The following is a 19,943-nucleotide window of genomic DNA, read 5'->3' on the forward strand; positions in this document are numbered from 1 at the left end:
TGGAGATGTCAAACTGAGCGGGTAAACAGGCCGAGTCAATAACCAGAGACAGAATGTAGAGATATGCTTAAACAAGTGCTAGCAGGCAAGGAACCAATGTTTGGACAAGAGCTGGTGAATGGAGCTACCTAATGAATACCCTTCTGGCACAGGATAGTGCTGTCTCTGCAGGATACATCAGGGTTATATTCCTGCACAAACCTGACATGCACCCCTAAAGCCAAATGGAAACAACATGCAGACGGAGCAGTGCTGAGAAGTGCTGCAAGAGGCAATTCAGCCAGAAAGCTTGATGCGGGAAGAAGTCACACAGTGACCAAGATGAGTAGGGTGGCGTTGAGAAGGCATGTAAGTTACCACAGTGACAGTACCCCTCCTTAAATACCCTCTTTCTTGGCCAGACTGACGGGAAGCGTCTCCAAAATGATAGAAGCGCAGATATTCTCCCCAGGTTACCAGGATTTCTTCTCAGGTCCAAAGCCCTTCCAGTCCACTGGATAGAAGGTCCTCCCCCGAACCTTTTTAGCATCTAGGATGTCCTTACCCTCTAAGATGTCCAAGGGACCCTCATGAACAGCGGTAGCATACATAGCTTGGGGCTTTCAGAAGCGATTCAAGCAAAACAAGAAAAATGTTTAAGGTCCATAAATTTGCAGGGAGTTGAAGATGGTAGGTCACTGGATTAAATTGCCTGAAGATTTTGTACGGACCAAGGTAATAGGGAACAAACTTGTACGAAGGCACCTTCAGGCGAATATTTTGTGATGACAGCCAGACTTTATCTCCAGGATGATACTAAGGTGGAAAACTTCTCTTCTTATCTGCATAAGTGTTCATCCGAGACACAGCCTTAAGGAGGGAAGCCTGTGTCTGCTCCCAAATTTGGAGGAAGTCGCCATACAAGGCATCAGCTGCTGGAACCTCAGAGGAAGCAGTCATAAGAATGGGCACCTGATGCTGGGAGTATACCATGAAGAATAGAGATGCTCTGGAAGACTCCCCAACGTGGTTGTTGTAGGAAAACTCCATCCAGGGGAGTAGTTGCACTCAGTCATCTTGACAGGCAGAGATAAAGGGGCAAAGATAGCTCATGAGAATTTGATTTACCTGCTCCACTTGTCCATTGGTCTGCGGAAAAGTCCAGCTGGACATTTAGCAGCTTGCACAGAGCTCTCCAAAACTTTGAAGTGAATTGGATTCCACGATCAGAGACTATGTAGAGAGGATGGCCATGGAGGCAAAATACATGTTGGTAGAACTGCATGGCAAGCTTAGGAGCAGAGGGAAGACCGGCCAGGAGTATGAAGTGAGCCATCTTAGAGAACCGATGATCCGTGATGAAGTCCATAGCAATATGTTGCCAGTGAGCAGAAAGAACTGGCTGAGGCATGTGGAGACCAGGAGGCTTATCCCTGGAACATTAGTTTCTCACACACTGTGAACAAGCAGTTACGAAGTCCCGGATATCCTTGACCAGTGAGGGCCACCGAAGCAGTGAGCAATCAGCTCAGTGGACTTGCATATGCCCATAAGACCAGCCAACTTGGATTTGTGTCCCCAGGATAGAACTCTCATCCTTCTAGCAGCAGAGACAAAAATTTTGCCCAGAGGTATGTCTTTAAAAAGGTCAGGGGCTACGTCAATAATCCTGGCCGGGTCAATGATGTGCTGGGGCTCCTCTAGGTTATCAGTCACATCAAAGGAGCGAGATAGCGCATCTGCTTTGACATTCTTTTTCGCAGGATGTGTAATTCGAAGTTAAAATGAGCAAAGAAGAGTGTTCACCAGGCTTGATAAGGATTCATGGATTCAACCGCTGGATGGACTACCGAAAGATCAGGTTTTTATGGCCCGTGTATATTATTACCGGAAAGATGGTGCCCTCCAGTAGATATTGCTATTGATAGCCAGAAGCTCACAATGTCCAATAGTATAATTTTGCTCAGCCAGCGAAAACAGTTTGGAGAAAAAAACACAAAGACAGACTTTTCCGAAGTAGTGCTTTGCAGGATCACGGCCCCAGCACCAATAGATGAGGCATCTACCTCCAAGAGAAACTGCCTTTTGGGATCGGGGTTATGCAGCACCGGAGCGCTTGCGAAGGCCTCTTTCAAATGCTGAATGGTCTACACAGCCGACTCAGGCCAGTCTTTGGCATTGGCTAGCTTCTTGGTTAAGGTGGAAATAGGTGCCATAAGGGACTAAAAGTGCGGGATAAATTGCCTGTTGAAGTTGAAGAAACCCATGAAGCACTAGATGGCACGTAGACCTTGATGACGGGGCCAAGATAGAATAGCAGATACCTTTTCTCGATCCATTTTGAGACCTTGGTTGGAAACACTGTAGCCATGGAAAGGTAAAGAGGTTTTTTCAAAGACACATTTGGACAATTTGGCAAACAAATTGATCTGACGGATGTGCTTTCTGTGGGGAGGTAGATCAAGGAAGAATATCAGGATATTGTCCAAATACACAACCATGGAAACATAGAGGAGATCTTGGAAGATGTCATTAATGAACTTCCAAAACACAGCGGGTGCATTACACAGCCCAAAGGGTATTATGAGATAAATATAGTGGCTGTCATGGGTATTAAAAGCCATTTTCCATTTGTCGCTTTTACGGATTTGAATCACACTGTAAGCCCCTTGCAGATCCATCTTAGAGAAGTTCTTAGCTTCACGGATTCTGTCAAATAGCTTAGAAATGAAAGGCAAGGGGCTTCTTCTATTTAGTGATTTTGTTAAGAATGTGATAGTCTACACAGGGGCATAGGGGACCATCATAGTCACGAAGAAGAAGCTGGCACCGGCAGGAGAAGAGGACTTACAGATGAATCACTTGACTAAATTCTCTTGGATGTATTCAGACATGGCCCGAGTCTCAGGTAGAGATGTGGGGGCCCTCATACATGATGGTGCTATTTAGAGAATTATCATACTGCATAGGGGCTACCAAGGGGGGCCTCATACATAGTAGGCGCTACTAAGGAGGCCATGATACAGTGTGGGCCCATCATATTGTGTTGAGGAGAGTTGTGGGGGTATCATACTGTATTTATGTGAGCAATGGACCCATCATACTGTGTATAAGGGAACTGTGGTTACATGATATTGTGTATTGGGGAGCTGTAGGCCTATTATATTGTATATAGAGAGCTGTGTGGTCATTATAGTGTGTATAGGGGAGCTATGGGGACATACTACTGTGTAGAGGGAGCTGTGTAAACATCATACTGTGTTGAAGGGGGCAGTGGGCCCATCATGTTTGGCATAAGGGAGCTGTGGGCCCATCATACTGTGTATTGGGGAGCTGTATATGGGGGTATTCAGGGGACACTATTACGTGGACACTTATTATAGGAGCACCCAGGATATTGTGACTGTCAAAGGGGCACACGGGCAATATTACTTTCTTTGGGGCAAAATGTGGGCACTGTTTTCTAGGGTACTTGCACAGGGTAGTAATATATTCTAGGGGTCAGTTTTACCATCTAGAGGGCACATAGAAAGCATTTTACTTTGTAACGGGCACAGTGGTGGGCATTATTATGTGGGACGGAAAGAACAGCCTTTTTTTGTACCACACAGCTGATGTAGTAGTAATAGGGACACATACAGCAGCAGCAATTCAAGATTGGGGTGACAGCAGGATGAGGAGTTTGTGCAGTTTGGGAATTGATGTCGACAATTATGAAAATTTGAGAAGTCAAATGTGTCTTTGATGTAAACTCTGCCGATGACTTGAGGCTGGAAGAAGTTGTTACATCGGTCTGGGCCAGAAAAGACGGGAAAAAACAAACGACTCTATCAGAAAGAATGTTAGCTGTATGTCACTATATATAACTGAACTGTAATCACTTGTATGTTCTGCAGGACTGGTATCTAACAGTATATGGTTGCCATATGGTGGTAATAACGGAGATGATCTTTGTATAGTGATTTATTTTCAACAACAGCATGGACATCTGTTGAGGTTCCCTATGCCCACTATTAGAGTACACCACTGTAGTTGTAAACATGGTTACCTGGTTAGGGGCCTACTCAGAAGTTTTATCCCCCTGAGCTGAACCACTAGATATGCTTCTGTGTGGTAGTAGTTGTCCCTTATATATGGTGTTACTGGTGTATTGGTTCTTCTTAGTGTTGGTTGTGAAGTGTATGGTGATAACTAGTGTTGAGCGATACCTTCCGATATCGGGAAATATCGGATCGGATTGGATCGGACCGATACCCAAAAAGTATCGGATATCGCCAATTCCGATACCGGAACCCAATGCAAGTCAATGGGACAGAAATATCGGAATAAAAATAAACCATTTCTTTCCATGGAGGTTAATTCTACATGAAGGAAAACAACTAAGAATAATGTAGAATGTATTGGGGGAGGTGGGGGAGACAATAAAGGCATAGAGGTTTAGCCCAATCAAATGGAATAGCAGCAATTAATATTTTTTTAAGACATTCTGAGTTACAGAAATATTGACTATGTTAAGTTTTTTTATATTTTGTCAGATATTTATGTTTCACTACTTCCATGCTCTTCACCTTCTTTTTTACTTCTCCCACACTTTCTCCTTCATCATCCTCAGCATCAGCATCTTTTTCATCAACTTCTTCTTCACCTTCTTCATTTTCTTCTTCTTCACCTTCTTCGTATTATTCTTTTTTTTTTACATTCTTCATATTCTTCTTATTCAACTATTATTCTTCTTCATATTCTACTTCTTCATCTTCTTCATATTCTTCTTCTTCATCATATTCTTATTTGTGACAGGCATTCCTGTAGTTGTTATCTATAAAAGTTTGAACATTACACCTCTCGTTCTGCCCGTCACAAAATATTTACAACAGGATTTGTCCGCGTTCAGTTTGGCCTGCAGCAGCAGGTCTTTTCCAGGGGCACCACGAGGAGGAACGGACTCACCCCCATACACTGCTTAGTCATCTTCTGCTTATAATTTAGATAATATCTTTTGCTCTGATTTTTAGTCTTATGCTTAATGTTCTTCCGCTATTTGTTCTGCAGCTTCTTGTACTTCTGTTTCTTGGTTTTCTGTCTCTTGTTCTTCTGTATCTTGGTTGTTGTCTTCTTGTTCTTTGTCCTTTTGGTCATCTTCTTCAGGGTCATCTTCTTGGTCTTCTTCGGGGTGATCTTCAGGGTCGTCATCTTCAGGGTCGTCGTCTTCGGGGTCCTCGTCTTCTTCGGGGTGGTCTTCAGGGTCCTCGTCTTCAGGGTCCTCGTCTTCGGGGTCCTCGTCTTCTTCGGGGTGGTCTTCAGGGTCGTCGTCTTCAGGGTCCTCGTCTTCAGGGTCGTCGTCTTCGGGGTCCTCGTCTTCTTCGGGGTGGTCTTCAGGGTCGTCGTCTTCAGGGTCCTCATCTTCAGGGTCGTCATCTTCGGGGTCCTCGTCTTCTTCGGGGTGGTCTTCAGGGTCCTCGTCTTCAGGGTCCTCATCTTCGGGGTCCTCGTCTTCGGGGTGGTCTTCAGGGTCGTCGTCTTCAGGGTCGTCGTCTTCGGGGTCCTCGTCTTCTTCGGGGTGGTCTTCAGGGTCCTCGTCTTCAGGGTCCTTGTCTTCGGGGTCCTCGTCTTCTTCGGGGTGGTCTTCAGGGTCCTCGTCTTCAGGGTCCTCGTCAGGGAGATCCAGAGTGATTACCAAGAACCATTTCAAAAAGCTTGAACTTGGAAATGTAGCAGAAGGTACAAGAAGGCTGAGGAACTGCGAGAACCAGCTGATGGTACTGGAACCCGGATGGGTAGCAGAAGGTACAAGAGCCAATGGAACTACCGAGGACCAGCTGACGGAACTGGAACTCGGTTACTAAGCAGGAGGTACCTGTGCCAGAAAGCACTACCAAGGACCAGCAGACGTTGGTGGAACTTGGACACCGAGAAGGAGGCACCTAAGCCAAAGGCACTGCCGAGAACCAGCTGACGGTACTGGAACCCGGATGGGTAGCAGAAGGTACAAGAGCAAATGGAACTACCGAGGACCAGCTGACGGTACTGGAACCCGGATGGGTAGCAGAAGGTACAAGAGCCAATGGAACTACCGAGGACCAGCTGACGGTACTGGAACTCGGTTACTAAGCAGGAGGTACCTGTGCCAGAAAGCACTACCAAGGACCAGCAGACGTTGGTGGAACTTGGATACCGAGAAGGAGGCACCTAAGCCAAAGGTACTGCCGAGAACCAGCTGAGGGTACTGGAACCCGGATGGGTAGCAGAAAGTACCCATGAAAAAAAAACTTGCAAGCTCAGTTACCGAAATCCACAGTCCTACAGGGGGTGCTTGTCTTATTGGCACTATGGAACCAGCCTTCATTGCCAGATCCCACAGGCCACATAGGAGTCACCTAAACTGCAGGCACCATAGAGTCGGCTAACCCGACCGCAACACGACAGGACAACGCATTGGAGGCAAAGTGACGTTGACACTACCCTGAAACAGCTGGCGTGCTGGAACCAGGCTGGGTAGAAGGGAGTACCCGTGCCAAAGACACTGCTGGGAACCAGCTGACGGTACTTTAACCCGGATGGGTAGCAGAAGGTACAAGAGCCAATGGAACTACCGAGGACCAGCTGACGGTACTGGAACCCGGTTGCTAAGCAGGAGGTACCTGTGCCAGAAAGCACTACCAAGGACCAGCAGACGTTGGTGGAACTTGGATACCGAGAAGGAGGCACCTAAGCCAAAGGCACTGCCGAGAACCAGCTGACGGTACTGGAACCCGGATGGGTAGCAGAAGGTACCCATGAAAAAAAAAGTTGCAAGGCCGCGAGCCGGCCGCAGTTACCGAAACCCACAGTCCTACAGGAGGTGCTTGTCTTATTGGCACTATGGAACCAGCCTTCATTGCCAGATCCCGCAGCCCTCATAGGAGTCACCTAAACTGCAGGCACCATAGAGTCGGCTAACCCGACCGCAACACGACAGGACAACGCATTGGAGGCAAAGTGACGTTGACACTACCCGGAAACAGCTGGCGTGCTGGAACCAGGCTGGGTAGGAGGGAGTACCCATGCCAAAGACACTGCTGGGAAACAGCTGGCGGTGCTGGAACCCAGGGTAAATACTAAAAACAGAGTGGAGCCAGAGGCCTAATTGGAGCAACTTTAAAATCTGTAGTAGTGTGAATGTGGACAGAGCAGGAGAAATTGCCGGACACACAGCTGGGGAACAGCTGACGTTACTGAACCCCAATAACACGGCAGCAAGTGTTGACTGTGCAGACGGCACTTCTGAGCGCCAACTGGCGGTATTGGAGCTCAGGCATAATACTGAAAACAGAGGAGCCAGAGGTGTAATTGGAGCAACTTTAAAATCTGTAGTAGTGTGAATGTGGACAGAGCAGCAGAAATTGCCGGATACACAGCAGGGGAACAGCGGACGTTACTGAACCCCAATAACACGGCAGCAAGTGTTGACTGTGCAGGCGGCACTTCTGAGCGCCAACTGGCAGTGTTGGAGCTCAGGGATAATACTGAAAACAGAGGAGCCAGAGGTGAAATTGGAGCAACTTTAAAATCTGTAGTAGCGTGTGTTATGATCTGCTACAAGCACTAAGGAAAGACAGGAGATCTGTCCCTACAATAGAACTAAGCCGGATCCCTACGATGTAACGGGTAACCTGATCCTGCGACCAGACCCACTAAAGTCCTCGGCTAGTCTGAACGAAGACCTATAGATGTGAGGAAGGGATCCCTACAAGAACTAGGGACTGGGAGAAAGATGGACACCTCCTAGCAGAAATTGTAGCAGAAATAAGACAAACAAACAACATAGAACATAGAGGTCCTAAGATCTAGCAAAACTGACTAAGAAAGGTAACAGAGCACCAAGCTAGCTCAAAAGTAGAAATTACAATGAAGTCCAGCAAGGCCAGGAGGGCGGAGCCGGATTAAATAGGCAAAAAAGGTCATGTGACCAGCAAACTAGAAAAAACCAAACAGGAGAGTTCTAACAGTACCCCCTCTTCTAAGAGGATCCTCCGGATCCCCTAGGCCCAGGCTTATCAGGGAACCTCCTGTGAAACGCTCTGACAAGTCTGGAAGCAGAAACATCATCCGCCCTCACCCATGAGTTATCCTCGGGTCCGAAACCCTTCCAAGCGACGAGATACTGCAAGCTCCCTCTATACCGTCTAGAATTTAGGATGCGGGAAATTTCATATTCCCCGTCCTCCACCACCGGAGGAACAGTGGCAGAGGCGTCACCATCCGACACATCAGCTCTTTTCAACAGAGAGACATGAAACACCGGATTAATCTTCCAGGAGGTAGGAACCTCCAACCTAACAGCAGATTGGTTAACTATCTGAAGCACCTTAAAGGGCCCTACAAACTTGGGACCCAATTTTTTAGAAGGAATCCTCAATCGCAGATTCTTAGAGGACAACCAAACCATGTCACCAATAGCAAACGAAACCTCTTGCCATTTCCTATCAAAGTACCTCTTAGATTTTTTGTTAGCCTCCTGAAGATTACCACGCACATCCATCCAAACTCTCTCCAAATCACCGGAAAAACTCTCCTCCTCAGGCACAGCCGATACCAATTTGGAGAATGACCCAAAAGACGGATGTCTCCCAGAACAACAAAAAAAAGGCGAACACCCAGCAGAAGAGGATGTATGGTTGTTAAGAGCAAATTCAGCAAGTGACAGAAACTCAGACCACCCCTCTTGATTGTCTGCCACAAAGCAACGCAAGAACTGCTCAACATCCTGGTTCTTTCTTTCTGTCTGGCCATTAGACTCAGGATGATATCCGGATGAAAACGACAAATGAACTCCCAACCTGTCACAAAAGGCACGCCAAAAACGAGCCACGAACTGAGGTCCCCTATCAGAAACAATGTCAGTAGGAACGCCATGTAGTCTGACAATTTCCTTGACAAAGGCCTTAGCGAGTGTCTTAGCGCAAGGCAGTTTGATGAAGGGAACCAAGTGACACATTTTGCTAAAACGGTCCACGACCACCCAGATGACCATGAAACCCTCAGAGGGGGGAAGGTCAGTAATAAAGTCCATAGCCAGATGTGTCCAAGGTGCACTAGGAACTTCCAGAGGGCAAAGCAACCCCGCAGCAGGAGCATGCGAAGACTTAGATCTAGCACACACAGTACATTCACGCACCCACTTAATGACTTCCTTCTGCCATCCAGGCCACCAAAAACTGCGACCCACAAATCTCTTGGTCTCAGAAATTCCTGGATGACCTGCCAACCGAGACTCATGACACTCAGCAAAGAAATCTCTCCTAAAGGTCCTAGGCACAAACAACCTCCCATGGGGAGTGTTAGATGGGGCATTCTCCTGAGCTTTAAGAATCTCATCCTCCAAAACGGAGTCCAATCGCAACACCTTCTTGTAAAATGCTCTCCTCCTCCTCAGCACCGACCATGGGAGAAAAGCTGCGAGACAAAGCATCAGCTTTAACATTCTTGGTACCCGGGATGTAAGTAACAGAAAAATTAAACCGCGAGAAAAAAAGTGCCCACCTAGCCTGACGGGCATTCAAGCGCTTGGCAGCATCAAGATAGATCAGATTTTTATGATCAGTGAAAACCTGAATGGGAAATTCAGCACCTTCCAAGAGATGACGCCAGTGTTCAAATGCGAGTTTAATAGCCAGCAATTCCCGATTACCAATATCGTAATTAAGTTCAGTCTCAGAAAATTTTTTTGAAAAAAAGGCACAGGGATGTACTCCATACTTGCTTTCCTGAGATAACACCGCACCGACCCACACAGAAGAAGCATCAACCTCAACCAAAAACGGCTTAGTCACATCAGGCTGCATAAGGATGGGAGCAGAGGTGAACCTCTCCTTTAGAAACACAAAAGCTTCAATGGCCTCAGAAGTCCACTGAACCGCATTAGCACCTTTCCTGGTGAGATCGGTCAGTGGTTTGACAATAATAGAAATTTTTTTTATGAATTTTCTGTAATAATTGGCGAAACCCAAAAACCTCTGTATCGATTTCAAACCAATAGGCCTAGGCCATTCCTGCACAGCTTGAACTTTAACCGGATCCATCTCAAAACCTTCACTGGAGATAATGTAACCCAAAAAACGAATTCTCTGTACAGCGAACTCACATTTCTCTAGCTTAGCAAAAAGCGAATTGTCCATTAATAACTGTAAAACCTCACGTACGCTCCGCCAATGAGACTCCAGATCCGGCGAATAAATCAAAATGTCATCCAAATACACAACCACATTTTTGCCGATCAAAGGTCTAAGGATGTCATTAATAAGATTCTGAAAAAATGCTGGAGCATTGGTAAGACCAAAAGGCATAACCAGATTCTCAAAATGACCCACAGGAGTGTTAAAAGCAGTCTTCCATTCATCACCCTCCTTCATGCGCAACAAATTGTATGCCCCCCGGAGATCAATTTTAGAGAACCACTTGGCCCCCACTAACTGGTTAAACAAATCAGGAATCAATGGCAGTGGGTAAGGATTGCGTACAGTAATTTTATTAATCTCACGAAAGTCCAAACAAGGACGTAAACCGCCGTCCTTTTTTTTAACAAAAAAAAATCCAACAGCCACAGGAGACTTGGAAGGCCTAATGTGACCGGCGGCCAAGCTTGTCTGTATGTATTCTTCCAAAGCCTTTCTCTCAGGAATAGTAAGATTAAATAAACGACTTTTAGGAAGAGTCGCTCCAGGGACAAATTCAATGGTATAATCATAGTCTCTATGGGGAGGCAAAATTTGCGATTCTTTCTCAGAAAAAACTTTCCAAAAATCCTGAATAGGTACAGGTAATTCCCCTTTATCCACAGCAGCAATGCGCCCGTTACAACACTTGTCATAACACTTAGGGCTCCAGGACTTAATTTCATTGGTAGACCAATCCAGTACAGGATTGTGCAATTTTAACCAGGGTAACCCCAGCACTACTGGAGAAGGCAAATTATTTAATACTACCAAATCCAAATTCTCTTGGTGAATGCCATTAATAGTGAGGGGAAATTCATAAACCTTGTGAGTAACACTCTTTAAGGGAGAGCCATCGACAGAAACCACAGCAATAGGGGATGACAAAGGTTTGGGTTTTAATTTAAGTTTTTCCAAGAACCCCCCATCAATCACATTTAGAGTAGAACCACAATCCACAAATACCCGAAATTCAATTAATTCTTCCTGAGCAGTGGTAGTAGCAGAAAGAAGTACACCCTTAGTATTTAAACAGGCTATACGGGCATAACTGACCTTTTTTTTTTCTTTGTTCACACGAAGCACACAGTTCCTAATGAAATGGTCAGATCCACCGCAATAAAACCACAAACCTTCAGAAAATCTGCGGTCTTTTTCCTGAGAGCGGGGTGACATCGCCCCAATCTCCATCGGCTCTCCAATGTCAGTACAGACCCTCTCAAGACTCGGAGCTGACATGGCAGAGGATTTACTCTCATTAACCCTTGTACGCAGTCTCCTGTCCACCCGTATAGCTAATTGCATTGCCTCCTGCAAGTTTCCAGGTGAAGGATAAGCAATCAGCAGATCCTTAACCCTTTCACCTAGCCCCGCAAGAAACAAACTTTTCAAAGCTGAATCGTTCCACCCTACCTGAGCAGACCACCGACGGAAGTGAGTACAATAATTTTCCACATTACCTGATCCCTGCCTCAAATGTCTTAATTCAGACTCAGCAGATGAGACATGATCAGGATCATCATAAAACAACCCCAAAGCAGAAAAAAAACTATCCACTGATCTAAAGCACGGATCACTAGGTTGGAGAGAAAAGGCCCATCCCTGAGGTTCTTTGCGCAAAAGTGACATTATGAACCCTATGCGATGTGCTTCATCACCAGAGGATCCGGGTCTTAAACGAAAATACAATAAACAAGCATTTTTAAAGGAAAAAAAATCTTGTTGTTCACCAAAAAATAGATCAGGCAGACGTACCTTTGGCTCTACAAAATGTGCTCCAGAACAGCTACTCACGTGTTGTTGGAGCTTGGCCACCTCCAGAGAGAGTCCCTGCAAGCGTTGAGCCAAATCCTGAACCGAGACCATGATGGAAACTGGAGGTCTTTCCTTAGAGAATTTTTTTGGCTGGACTTACTGTTATGATCTGCTACAAGCTCTAAGGAAAGACAGGAGATCTGTCCCTACAATAGAACTAAGCTGGATCCATACGATGTAACGGGGAACCTGATCCTGCGACCAGACCTGCTAAAGTCCTCGGCTAGTCTGAACGAAGACCTATAGATGTGAGGAAGGGATCCCTACAAGAACTAGGGACTGGGAGAAAGATGGACACCTCCTAGCAGAAATTGTAGCAGAAATAAGACAAACAAACAACATAGAACATAGAGGTCCTAAGACCTAGCAAAACTGACTAAGAAAGGTAACAGAGCACCAAGCTAGCTCAAGAGTAGAAATTACAATGAAGTCCAGCAAGGCCAGGAGGGCGGAGACAGATTAAATAGGCAAAAAAGGTCATGTGACCAGCAAACTAGAAAAAACCTAACAGGAGAGTTCTAACAGTGTGAATGTGGACAGAGCAGGAGAATTTGCCGGACACACAGCAGGGGATCAGCTGACGTCACTGAACCCCAATAACACGGCAGCAAGTGTTGACTGTGCAGACGGCACTTCTGAGCGCCAACTGGCAGTGTTGGAGCTCAGGGATAATACTGAAAACAGAGGAGCCAGAGGTGTAATTGGAGCAACTTTAAAATCTGTAGTAGTGTGAATGTGGACAGAGCAGGAGAATTTTCCGGACACACAGCAGGGGATAAGCTGATGTTACTGAACCCCAATAACACTGGAACAAGCGTTGACTGTGCTGACGGCACTTCTGAGCAGCAACTAGTGGTGTTGGAGCCCAGGGTAAATACTAAAAACAGAGGAGCCAGAGGTCTAACTGGAGCAAGTTTTAAATTAGTAGTACAGTGGATGTGGACAGAGCAGGAGAATTTGTCGGACACACAGCTGGGGATCAGCTGACGTTACTGAACCCCAATAACACTGGAGCAAGCGTTGACTGTGCAGACGGCACTTCTGAGCAGCAACTAGCGGTGTTGGAGCCCAGGGTAAATACTAAAAACAGAGGAGCCAGAGGTCTAATTGGAGCAAGTTTTAAATTAGTAGTACAGTGGATGTGGACAGAGCAGGAGAATTTGTCGGACACACAGCTGGGGATCAGCTGACGTTACTGAACCCCAATAACACTGGAGCAAGCGTTGACTGTGCAGACGGCACTTCTGAGCAGCAACTAGCGGTGTTGGAGCCCAGGGTAAATACTAAAAACAGAGGAGCCAGAGGTCTAATTGGAGCAAGTTTTAAATCTGTAGTACAGTGGATGTGGACAGAGCAAGAGAATTTGCCGGACACACAGCTGGGGATCAGCTGACGTTACTGAACCCCAATAACACTGGAGCAAGCGTTGACTGTGCAGATGGCACTTCTGAGCAGCAACTAGCGGTGTTGAAGCCCAGGGTAAATACTAAAAGCAGAGGAGCCAGAGGTGTAATTGGAGCAAGTTTTAAATCTGCAGTACAGTGGATGTGGACAGAGCAGGAGAATTTGCCGGACACACAGCTGGGGATCACCTGACGTTACTGAACCCCAATAACACTGGAGCAAGCGTTGACTGTGCAGATGGCACTTCTGAGCAGCAATTAGCGGTGTTGGAGCCCAGGGTAAATGCTAAAAACAGAGGAACCAGAGGTGTAATTGGAGCAAGTTTTAAATCTGTAGTATAGTGGATGTGGACAGAGCAGGAGAATTTGCCGGACACACAGCTGGGGATCAGCTGACGTTACTGAACCCCAATAACACTGGAGCAAGCGTTGACTGTGCAGACGGCACTTCTGAGCAGCAACTAGCGGTGTTGGAGCCCAGGGTAAATAATAAAAACAGAGGAGCCAGAGGTCTAATTGGAGCAAGTTTTAAATTAGTAGTACAGTGGATGTGGACAGAGCAAGAGAATTTGCCGGACACACAGCTGGGGATCAGCTGACGTTACTGAACCCCAATAACACGGCAGCAAGCGTTGACTGTGCAGACGGCACTTCTGAGCAGCAACTAGTGGTGTTGAAGCCCAGGGTAAATGCTAAAAGCAGAGGAGCCAGAGGTGTAATTGGAGCAAGTTTTAAATCTGTAGTACAGTGGATGTGGACAGAGCAAGAGAATTTGCCGGACACACAGCTGGGGATCAGCTGACGTTATTGAACCCCAATAACACGGCAGCAAGCGTTGACTGTGCAGACGGCACTTCTGAGCAGCAACTAGCGGTGTTCGAGCCCAGGGTAAATACTAAAAGCAGAGGAGCCAGAGGTGTAATTGGAGCAAGTTTTAAATCTGTAGTACAGTGGATGTGGACAGAGCAGGAGAATTTGCCGGACACACAGCTGGGGATCAGCTGACGTTACTGAACCCCAATAACATGGCAGCAAGCGTTGACTGTGCAGACGGCACTTCTGAGCAGCAACTGGCGGTGTTGGAGCTCAGGGATTACAGTTCAGGTGGTAGAAACATGAACACAACAGGAGACCTGGATACTGTTGCCAACCAATTATTTATTCTGTAAGAGGACTGGCAAATTCATGCGAGATCCAGGCCTTGTTCATTTTCAGAAAAGTAAGCCGGTCAACGTTATCGGAGGATAGGCGCATGCGACGGTCTGTTAGTACACCACCTGCGGCACTAAAGACGCGTTCTGATAATACACTAGCAGCAGGGCAAGCCAGCACCTCCAATGCAAACTGGCTAAGCTCTGGCCATGTACCCAGCTTAGAGACCCAAAACTTGAAGGGGGAAGAGCCGTCTGGGAGTACACTGAGAGGGCAAGACATGTAGTCTGTCACCATCTGACGGAAACGTTGCCTCCTGCTGACTGGAGCCGTCTGTGATGGTGTACACATTTGTGGCGGCGGGGACACAAAACTTTGCCACATTTGGGACATACTGGTCTTGCCTTGTGCTGAGGCGCTGCTTCTGCTCCCTCTTTGTGCAGAGCTTCCTCCACTGCCTCGACGCACTGAGCTACTTTGTAAAGCACTAGCAGCACTGCTCTCGGTTGGAATGGAGAACATGATGGAATGCACCAGTGCATCTCGGTACTCCCGCATTTTACGCTCCCGGTTCAACGGTGTTATGAGGCTTTGTAAGTTGTCCCGGTAGCGAGGATCTAGGAGGTTGGACACCCAATAATCAGCCGTGTTGAGAATGTGGGCGATGCGGCGGTCGTTTCTCAGGCACTGCAGCATGAAATCAACCATGTGCTGCAGACTGCCAACTGGCCAAGAAACGCTGTCCCCTGCTTGAGGCGTGATCTCTGCCTGCTCTGCATCACTCCACCCTCGCTCTAGATACTGACTGCTAGAGCATTGTGTACCTCCCTCCTCTGGACAGATGTCTTCCTACTCCATTGACTCCTCCTCATCCTCCTCACAAAGTGTCCCCTGCCTAGGCCTTTGTGAGGAACCACGTTGCGCAGACTGTAGAGAAGCAGATGGCATTTGTAACTCCTCATCCTCCACCTCTTCCAAAACCTCCTCCCTTAGTGCTTACAGTGTTTTTTCAAGCAGGCAGATAAGGGGGATAGTCATGCTGACTAGTGCATCATCTGCACTCGCCATCCGCGTGGAATAATCGAAGGCACGCAAAACGTGGCAAATGTCCTTCATAGAGGCCCAATCAGTGGTGGTGAAGTGTGAACGGCGCGCACTGCGTCTTGTTTGCGCCTGCTGCAGCTGGTACTCCATTACTGCTGCCTGCTGCTCACACAACCTCTCCAACATATGTAACTTTGAATTCCACCTGGTGGGTAGGTCACATATGATGCGATGTTCCAGAAGACGTAATCGGCGCTGCAGAGCTGCAATGCGCGATCTTGCGTTGCTGGAACGCCGCAAGTGAGCGCACTCTATGCGGACCTTGTGAAGCAGTGCATCAAGATCCGGATAGTCCCTCAAAAAACTCTGCACAACCAAGTTGAGCACATGTGCCAGACATGGGATGTGAGTGAGGTTGCCTAGGCCCAGAGCTGCCACCAGATTTCGGCCATTGTCACACACTACCATGCCTGGCTGGAGATTCACTGGCACAAACCACACGTCGCTCTGCTGCTTGATGGCATTCCAGAGCTCCTGCGCTGTGTAGCTTCAATTCCCCAAAGAAATTAATTTTAATACGGCCTGTTGACGTTTGGCCACGGCTGTGCTCATATCGGTCATCATAACAGGTAACCGCTCACGGGTCGATGTGGAGGTAGACCGTGACGGCTCCTGCTGCGCTGATTCAGAGGAACTGGATTATGAGGAGGAGTCAATGTGTACAGACTGGATTCCTGAAATCCTTGGAGATGGCAGAACACTTACAGCGCCACTCTCAAGATCTGTACCCAGCTCCACAACATTTACCCAATGGGCAGTGAGGGAAAGGTATCGTCCCTGTCCATGCTTACTGGTCCACGCATCGGTGGTCAGGTGGACCTTGCTACTGACTGCGTTTTGTAGCGCATGTTTAATTTTTCCCTCCACATGCTGTTGCAGGGCAGGGACGGCTTGCCTGATGAAATAAAAGCGGCTGGGCATGTTGTATTGTGGGACTGCCAATGCCATAAAGTTACGGAAGGTGTCAGTCTCCACCAGCCTGAATGATAGCATTTCAAGGGCCAGTAGTTTAGCAATGCCAGCATTCAGAGCCTGTGCTCGGGGGTGGTTTGCCGAGTATGGGCGCCTTTTCTCCCATGTCTGTGCTAACGATGGCTGTAGACTGGCCTGAGAGTGTGAGGATGACAGGGAAAGTGGTGTTGTGGGTGGAATTACACTGTGTCTCTGTACAACAGTGCCAGAGGTTCTTCCATGGCGATCCTGTGAGGAAGCCGAACCAGCTGTGTGTGAGCTGGAGGAAGAGGCTACAACACGAGCTGAAGAGGTGGTAGGTGGTGCTGTAGGTTGGCCTAGGTCTTCAGTGTGTTTTTGTAACTCCACCACTTGCTTGGTCCGCACATGTTTCCACATATTTGTGGTATTGAGGTTGCTGACACTTTTCCCTCTTTTCACCTTCTGATTACACAGCTTGCATTTGACAAAGCAAATGTCATCTGTAACTGTGTCAAAAAGGACCAGGCACTGCAAGTCTTGGGAGCGCCTGCTTTGGATTTTGGAAGAGCCATGCTCCTAATGGGTGCCGAAGTGGAGGCTACAGGCAACCAAGTCTTCCCCCTCCCTCTCCCTCCTTTTTGGGACGTTCAGCAAATCTCTTCCTCAAAGCTGCTCCCACCACCTTCCTGTCCCTCACACCATGATGGGTCAAGGACCTCATCATCTACACCACCCTCTTCAAACAACTGCTTCTCCTGGGTAGTCTCGACAGCACAGTACGCACCAGAAAGTGGCACCTGAGTCTCATCATCAGATGCGTACTGAGGTGTGCTGCTGACCATAGGCACTGGCCCACCCGCCTCTTCAGATTCAGAGAGACAAAACAGTTGCGCATCACTGCATACTACCTCTTCTTCAAATTCTCGAATTAAGCTTGCCTGGCCCCCTCTTTCCAAGCCAAGAGATTCAGAGAACAGAAGTAGAGATGGCTCCTGTCCAGGGCTCTCTGACTGCCTGGGCAATTTGGCAGGTGGTGAAGAGACAGATGGGTGCTCTTCAGTGCTCAGGACCTGAGAGGATCTGGAACTAATTGAAGTCGATGCGTTAGCTGCCATGCATCCGACAACGGCTTCAATTTGGTCCTCCCGCAGCAGTGGGGTACGGCTAGCTCCTACAAAGCTGCGCATAAAGGACTGTTCCCTGGTAAAACTGGGGGATGCTGAGTCACTGGTGCCCGCAGCAGGCACAGAATCCCCACGTCCTCTCCCTGCAGGCACAGAATCCTCATGTCCTCTCCCTGCAGAAACTCCACGCCCACGCCCACGACCACGACCACATGCCTTACTCCCTGCCTTCTTCATCTTGGTAGACTGATAAAGATAGGCAGAAAAGTACTAAGGGCATAGTGTGCTTATTCCTGAACAGCTGCTAACAGGTATAAGAAACACTAATTTTATAAAGTGTGGACTACACTTTAATATGAGCTAATGTGGCCTACACAACTGTAAAGTGGAGTGTTTGGTGAACTTTATTTAGGGTTTTTTTGTCACAAAAAGACACTGGATGTGCCCAAAGATGTAATACCGATAGTATCACAAGCTTTTTGTAGCTATTACAATGCAGGAAGGTAACCTACAATGCAATAGATGAGGCTACAAAAAATAGGTTAATACTAATCTGGCTGGGGCTGCAGGGCACAATGCTGCAGAAAGGCTCCTCTCTCTACTCCTATATAGTGTGTTTGGAACCAATGTAGCTGAATACGGCATGGAACCACCTCACTAATAGGAGAAATCAGGAAAAATGATCAATTAGCAAAAAAGGACAATGTATGAGGCAGTGACGTACGCTGAGCGCACTACAACCAGACGTGGCTGAAGCACACACTACAGCGTGAGCTGCAGTCACACACAGAGACCTTGCAGACAGGCGTGAACAGTGCAGATGCAGAGCACTGTGCACTAGCGCTGCAAGACAAAAAAAAATTCTCTATCTACTCCTATATAGTGTGTTTGGAACAAATTTAGCTGAATATGGATGGAATCACCACACTAATAGGAGAAATCAGGAAAAATTATCAATTAGCAGAAAAGGACAATGTATGAGGCAGTGACGCACGCTGAGCGCGCTACAACCAGACATTGCTGAAACACACACTACAGAGTGAGCTGCACTCACACACAGAGACCTTGCAGACAGCCGTGAACAGTGCAGATGCAGAGCACTGTGCACTAGCGCTGCAAGACAAAAAAAAAATTCTCTATCTACTCCTATATAGTGTGTTTGGAACCAATTTAGCTGAATACAGATGGAACCACCACACTAATAGGAGATATCAGGAAAAATTATGAATTGGCAAAAAAGGACAATGTATGAGGCAGTGACGCACGCTGAGCGCACTACAACCAGACTTGGCTGAAGCACACACTACAGCGTGAGCTGCACTCACACACAGAGACCTTGCAGACAGCGGTGAACAGCACAGAGAACTGTGCACTAGCGCTGCAAGGCACAGCGATTTATAAAGTAGCTTGGGTAAAGCAGAATAGAGCAAATAGGTAGCTAAAACTGTCCCTCAGAACAACAGCGTCCTATCCCTAACTGAATTCACAGCAGAGTGAGCTCAAAATGGCGGCGGCGGCTTTTATAGTGCATCATGACATCATTTCAGCAGCTAATCACAGCCATGCCATTAGTTAACATGCCTACATGCCTAACAGGATGTGCCCACACTTCTTAGGATCCTCATTGGCTGAATAAAATGAAACTGGCTCATTGCATTATGGGAACTTCCGATTCCGGTATACGATATTCTAAAAGTATCGGAATTAAGTATCGGAATTCCGATACCGCGAATATCGGCTGATACCCGATATTTCAGTATCGGAATGCTCAACATTAGTGATAACCTGTTCAGTCTGCTATCAATAAGCAAAAGGTTTTTTATTTCCACAAATCGGTCCCATGTCTTTATCCACTTTCTACTGCTTCGAACAAGCCTTATTTTTGTTTTCTGATTAATTAATTTCCATAAAATTGTTAATTTAATATGGCATGGGATATGCAAAACAGTAGGAAACTAATCAAGAGGGCGTTTTCGCTCCCCGGACTAATCGTCCCAGTGATCATGTTATCATGCCGCTGTGGGCGTGACCAACATGATTTACAAGAGTGGTGTCACCGCTGGCTCTTTCCAACTATCTGCCTCCCTTACAGTGTGTAGTAAGTAGTGTTGAGCCATCCCCGTAGTGTTCGAGTTCGGTTCGGTTCGTCGAACACCCGTGTGTTCGCCGAACTGTTCGTCGAACTGTTCGTCGAACACCGTTAAAACCAATGGCAGGCAAACAAAAACACATAGAAACACATA

The sequence above is a fragment of the Phyllobates terribilis genome, unplaced genomic scaffold, assembly GCF_046119375.1.
Source record: "Phyllobates terribilis strain yellow unplaced genomic scaffold, ASM4611937v1 Scaffold_2__4_contigs__length_985480577, whole genome shotgun sequence".
In the NCBI taxonomy this organism is placed as follows: Eukaryota; Metazoa; Chordata; class Amphibia; order Anura; family Dendrobatidae; genus Phyllobates; species Phyllobates terribilis.